Genomic DNA, 4,601 nt, shown 5'->3' with positions numbered 1-4,601 from the left:
GTGCCTATTTACCATGGTTTCGACCCCTTTCAGAACACGCTTGCCGCCGCTAGACGCGTGAATAATGAGCAGCGAGCTAAAACTTACCGTAAACGTGCAAAATAATAAAACGTGCTAAACATACGTCGCGCTCGTGCGTTTTGTTTTGCACGCGGTGCAAAAAAATTAAAAAGGGAATGCAACACGAGGACTTCCCAGGAGGTCACCCATCCTAGTACTACTCTCGCCCAAGCACGCTTAACTTCGGAGTTCTGATGGGATCCGGTGCTTTAGTGCTGGTATGATCGCATCCGACATGTTACCCCCGTCTTCGTCCCTTATGCTTGCCCCTCCCAGCTCCACTACATACACGATTGCACATTCCTTTGGCCGCTCCCGCTCAACTACGGAGACGAGTTTTACCACGGTTCAACTGCACCAGTGCCTATTTACCATGGTTTCGACCCCTTTCAGAACACGCTTGCCGCCGCTAGACGCGTGAATAATGAGCAGCGAGCTAAAACTTACCGTAAACGTGCAAAATAATAAAACGTGCTAAACATACGTCGCGCTCGTGCGTTTTGTTTTGCACGTGGTGCAAAAAAAATTAAAAAGGGAATGCAACACGAGGACTTCCCAGGAGGTCACCCATCCTAGTACTACTCTCGCCCAAGCACGCTTAACTTCGGAGTTCTGATGGGATCCGGTGCTTTAGTGCTGGTATGATCGCATCCGACATGTTACCCTCGTCTTCGTCCCTTATGCTTGCCCCTCCCAGCTCCACTACATACACGATTGCACATTCCTTTGGCCGCTCCCGCTCAACTACGGAGACGAGTTTTACCACGGTTCAACTGCACCAGTGCCTATTTACCATGGTTTCGACCCCTTTCAGAACACGCTTGCCGCCGCTAGACGCGTGAATAATGAGCAGCGAGCTAAAACTTACCGTAAACGTGCAAAATAATAAAACGTGCTAAACATACGTCGCGCTCGTGCGTTTTGTTTTGCACGCGGTGCAAAAAAAATTAAAAAGGGAATGCAACACGAGGACTTCCCAGGAGGTCACCCATCCTAGTACTACTCTCGCCCAAGCACGCTTAACTTCGGAGTTCTGATGGGTTACGGTGCTTTAGTGCTGGTATGATCGCATCCGACATGTTACCCCCGTCTTCGTCCCTTATGCTTGCCCCTCCCAGCTCCACTACACACACGATTGCACATTCCTTTGGCCGCTCCCGCTCAACTACGGAGACGAGTTTTACCACGGTTCAACTGCACCAGTGCCTATTTACCATGGTTTCGACCCCTTTCAGAACACGCTTGCCGCCGCTAGACGCGTGAATAATGAGCAGCGAGCTAAAACTTACCGTAAACGTGCAAAATAATAAAACGTGCTAAACATACGTCGCGCTCGTGCGTTTTATTTTGCACGCGGTGCAAAAAAATTAAAAAGGGAATGCAACACGAGGACTTCCCAGGAGGTCACCCATCCTAGTACTACTCTCGCCCAAGCACGCTTAACTTCGGAGTTCTGATGGGTTACGGTGCTTTAGTGCTGGTATGATCGCATCCGACATGTTACCCCCGTCTTCGTCCCTTATGCTTGCCCCTCCCAGCTCCACTACACACACGATTGCACAATCCTTTGGCCGCTCCCGCTCAACTACGGAGACGAGTTTTACCACGGTTCAACTGCACCAGTGCCTATTTACCATGGTTTCGACCCCTTTCAGAACACGCTTGCCGCCGCTAGACGCGTGAATAATGAGCAGCGAGCTAAAACTTACCGTAAACGTGCAAAATAATAAAACGTGCTAAACATACGTCGCGCTCGTGCGTTTTGTTTTGCACGCGGTGCAAAAAAATTAAAAAGGGAATGCAACACGAGGACTTCCCAGGAGGTCACCCATCCTAGTACTACTCTCGCCCAAGCACGCTTAACTTCGGAGCTCTGATGGGATCCGGTGCTTTAGTCCTGGTATGATCGCATCCGACATGTTACCCCCGTCTTCGTCCCTTATGCTTGCCCCTCCCAGCTCCACTACACACACGATTGCACATTCCTTTGGCCGCTCCCGCTCAACTACGGAGACGAGTTTTACCACGGTTCAACTGCACCAGTGCCTATTTACCATGGTTTCGACCCCTTTCAGAAAACGCTTGCCGCCGCTAGACGCGTGAATAATGAGCAGCGAGCTAAAACTTACCGTAAACGTGCAAAATAATAAAACGTGCTAAACATACGTCGCGCTCGTGCGTTTTGTTTTGCACGCGGTGCAAAAAAATTAAAAAGGAATGCAACACGAGGACTTCCCAGGAGGTCACCCATCCTAGTACTACTCTCGCCCAAGCACGCTCAACTTCGGAGTTCTGATGGGATCCGGTGCTTTAGTGCTGGTATGATCGCATCCGACATGTTACCCCCGTCTTCGTCCCTTATGCTTGCCCCTCCCAGCTCCACTACACACACGATTGCACATTCCTTTGGCCGCTCCCGCTCAACTACGGAGACGAGTTTTACCACGGTTCAACTGCACCAGTGCCTATTTACCATGGTTTCGACCCCTTTCAGAACACGCTTGCCGCCGCTAGACGCGTGAATAATGAGCAGCGAGCTAAAACTTACCGTAAACGTGCACAATAATAAAACGTGCTAAACATACGTCGCGCTCGTGCGTTTTGTTTTGCACGCGGTGCAAAAAAATTAAAAAGGGAATGCAACACGAGGACTTCCCAGGAGGTCACCCATCCTAGTACTACTCTCGCCCAAGCACGCTCAACTTCGGAGTTCTGATGGGATCCGGTGCTTTAGTGCTGGTATGATCGCATCCGACATGTTACCCCCGTCTTCGTCCCTTATGCTTGCCCCTCCCAGCTCCACTACACACACGATTGCACATTCCTTTGGCCGCTCCCGCTCAACTACGGAGACGAGTTTTACCACGGTTCAACTGCACCAGTGCCTATTTACCATGGTTTCGACCCCTTTCAGAACACGCTTGCCGCCGCTAGACGCGTGAATAATGAGCAGCGAGCTAAAACTTACCGTAAACGTGCAAAATAATAAAACGTGCTAAACATACGTCGCGCTCGTGTGTTTTGTTTTGCACGCGGTGCAAAAAAATTAAAAAGGGAATGCAACACGAGGACTTCCCAGGAGGTCACCCATCCTAGTACTACTCTCGCCCAAGCACGCTTAACTTCGGAGTTCTGATGGGATCCGATGCTTTAGTGCTGGTATGATCGCATCCGACGTGTTACCCCCGTCTTCGTCCCTTATGCTTGCCCCTCCCAGCTCCACTACACACACGATTGCACATTCCTTTGGCCGCTCCCGCTCAACTACGGAGACGAGTTTTACCACGGTTCAACTGCACCAGTGCCTATTTACCATGGTTTCGACCCCTTTCAGAACACGCTTGCCGCCGCTAGACGCGTGAATAATGAGCAGCAAGCTAAAACTTACCGTAAACGTGCAAAATAATAAAACGTGCTAAACATACGTCGCGCTCGTGCGTTTTGTTTTGCACGCGGTGCAAAAAAATTAAAAAGGGAATGCAACACGAGGACTTCCCAGGAGGTCACCCATCCTAGTACTACTCTCGCCCAAGCACGCTTAACTTCGGAGTTCTGATGGGATCCGGTGCTTTAGTGCTGGTATGATCGCATCCGACATGTTACCCCCGTCTTCGTCCCTTATGCTTGCCCCTCCCAGCTCCACTACACACACGATTGCACATTCCTTTGGCCGCTCCCGCTCAACTACGGAGACGAGTTTTACCACGGTTCAACAGCACCAGTGCCTATTTACCATGGTTTCGATCCCTTTCAGAACACGCTTGCCGCCGCTAGACGCGTGAATAATGAGCAGCGAGCTAAAACTTACCGTAAACGTGCAAAATAATAAAACGTGCTAAACATACGTCGCGCTCGTGCGTTTTGTTTTGCACGCGGTGCAAAAAAATTAAAAAGGGAATGCAACACGAGGACTTCCCAGGAGGTCACCCATCCTAGTACTACTCTCGCCCAAGCACGCTTAACTTCGGAGTTCTGATGGGATCCGGTGCTTTAGTGCTGGTATGATCGCATCCGACATGTTACCCCCGTCTTCGTCCCTTATGCTTGCCCCTCCCAGCTCCACTACACACACGATTGCACATTCCTTTGGCCGCTCCCGCTCAACTACGGAGACGAGTTTTACCACGGTTCAACTGCACCAGTGCCTATTTACCATGGTTTCGGCCCCTTTCAGAACACGCTTGCCGCCGCTAGAAGCGTGAATAATGAGCAGCGAGCTAAAACTTACCGCAAACGTGCAAAATAATAAAACGTGCTAAACATACGTCGCGCTCGTGCGTTTTGTTTTGCACGCGGTGCAAAAAAATTAAAAAGGGAATGCAACACGAGGACTTCCCAGGAGGTCACCCATCCTAGTACTACTCTCGCCCAAGCACGCTTAACTTCGGAGTTCTGATGGGATCCGGTGCTTTAGTGCTGGTATGATCGCATCCGACATGTTACCCCCGTCTTCGTCCCTTATGCTTGCCCCTCCCAGCTCCACTACACACACGATTGCACATTCCTTTGGCCGCTCCCGCTCAACTACGGAGACGAGTTTT

General features: G+C 50.5%; 11 non-coding genes across 11 annotated transcripts; all 11 read right to left on the bottom strand.

Annotated features, from left to right (window-relative positions):
* Nucleotides 1–173: 173 nt before the first annotated feature.
* On the bottom strand, nt 174–292 carry LOC123176555 (5S ribosomal RNA). Its single transcript, XR_006488571.1, has one exon. It is a non-coding gene; the product is annotated as a 5S ribosomal RNA (ribosomal RNA).
* Nucleotides 293–594: 302 nt separating this feature from the next.
* LOC123176554 (5S ribosomal RNA) lies at nt 595–713 on the bottom strand. The gene has a single exon (XR_006488570.1). It is a non-coding gene; the product is annotated as a 5S ribosomal RNA (ribosomal RNA).
* Nucleotides 714–1,015: 302 nt separating this feature from the next.
* On the bottom strand, nt 1,016–1,134 carry LOC123176551 (5S ribosomal RNA). The gene has a single exon (XR_006488567.1). It is a non-coding gene; the product is annotated as a 5S ribosomal RNA (ribosomal RNA).
* Nucleotides 1,135–1,435: 301 nt separating this feature from the next.
* Nucleotides 1,436–1,554, bottom strand: LOC123176550 (5S ribosomal RNA). Its single transcript, XR_006488566.1, has one exon. It is a non-coding gene; the product is annotated as a 5S ribosomal RNA (ribosomal RNA).
* A 301-nt stretch (nt 1,555–1,855) lies between these two features.
* LOC123176549 (5S ribosomal RNA) lies at nt 1,856–1,974 on the bottom strand. The gene has a single exon (XR_006488565.1). It is a non-coding gene; the product is annotated as a 5S ribosomal RNA (ribosomal RNA).
* A 300-nt stretch (nt 1,975–2,274) lies between these two features.
* LOC123176548 (5S ribosomal RNA) lies at nt 2,275–2,393 on the bottom strand. The gene has a single exon (XR_006488564.1). It is a non-coding gene; the product is annotated as a 5S ribosomal RNA (ribosomal RNA).
* Nucleotides 2,394–2,694: 301 nt separating this feature from the next.
* LOC123176547 (5S ribosomal RNA) lies at nt 2,695–2,813 on the bottom strand. Its single transcript, XR_006488563.1, has one exon. It is a non-coding gene; the product is annotated as a 5S ribosomal RNA (ribosomal RNA).
* Nucleotides 2,814–3,114: 301 nt separating this feature from the next.
* LOC123176545 (5S ribosomal RNA) lies at nt 3,115–3,233 on the bottom strand. Its single transcript, XR_006488562.1, has one exon. It is a non-coding gene; the product is annotated as a 5S ribosomal RNA (ribosomal RNA).
* Nucleotides 3,234–3,534: 301 nt separating this feature from the next.
* On the bottom strand, nt 3,535–3,653 carry LOC123176553 (5S ribosomal RNA). The gene has a single exon (XR_006488569.1). It is a non-coding gene; the product is annotated as a 5S ribosomal RNA (ribosomal RNA).
* Nucleotides 3,654–3,954: 301 nt separating this feature from the next.
* Nucleotides 3,955–4,073, bottom strand: LOC123176552 (5S ribosomal RNA). The gene has a single exon (XR_006488568.1). It is a non-coding gene; the product is annotated as a 5S ribosomal RNA (ribosomal RNA).
* A 301-nt stretch (nt 4,074–4,374) lies between these two features.
* Nucleotides 4,375–4,493, bottom strand: LOC123176544 (5S ribosomal RNA). Its single transcript, XR_006488560.1, has one exon. It is a non-coding gene; the product is annotated as a 5S ribosomal RNA (ribosomal RNA).
* Nucleotides 4,494–4,601: the final 108 nt, after the last annotated feature.

This window comes from Triticum aestivum, unplaced genomic scaffold (genome assembly GCF_018294505.1).
Source record: "Triticum aestivum cultivar Chinese Spring unplaced genomic scaffold, IWGSC CS RefSeq v2.1 scaffold53834, whole genome shotgun sequence".
NCBI classification, from domain to species: Eukaryota; Viridiplantae; Streptophyta; class Magnoliopsida; order Poales; family Poaceae; genus Triticum; species Triticum aestivum.
The sequence above is the reverse complement of the archived record's forward strand: the minus strand, read 5'-3'. Positions and strand labels throughout refer to the sequence as shown.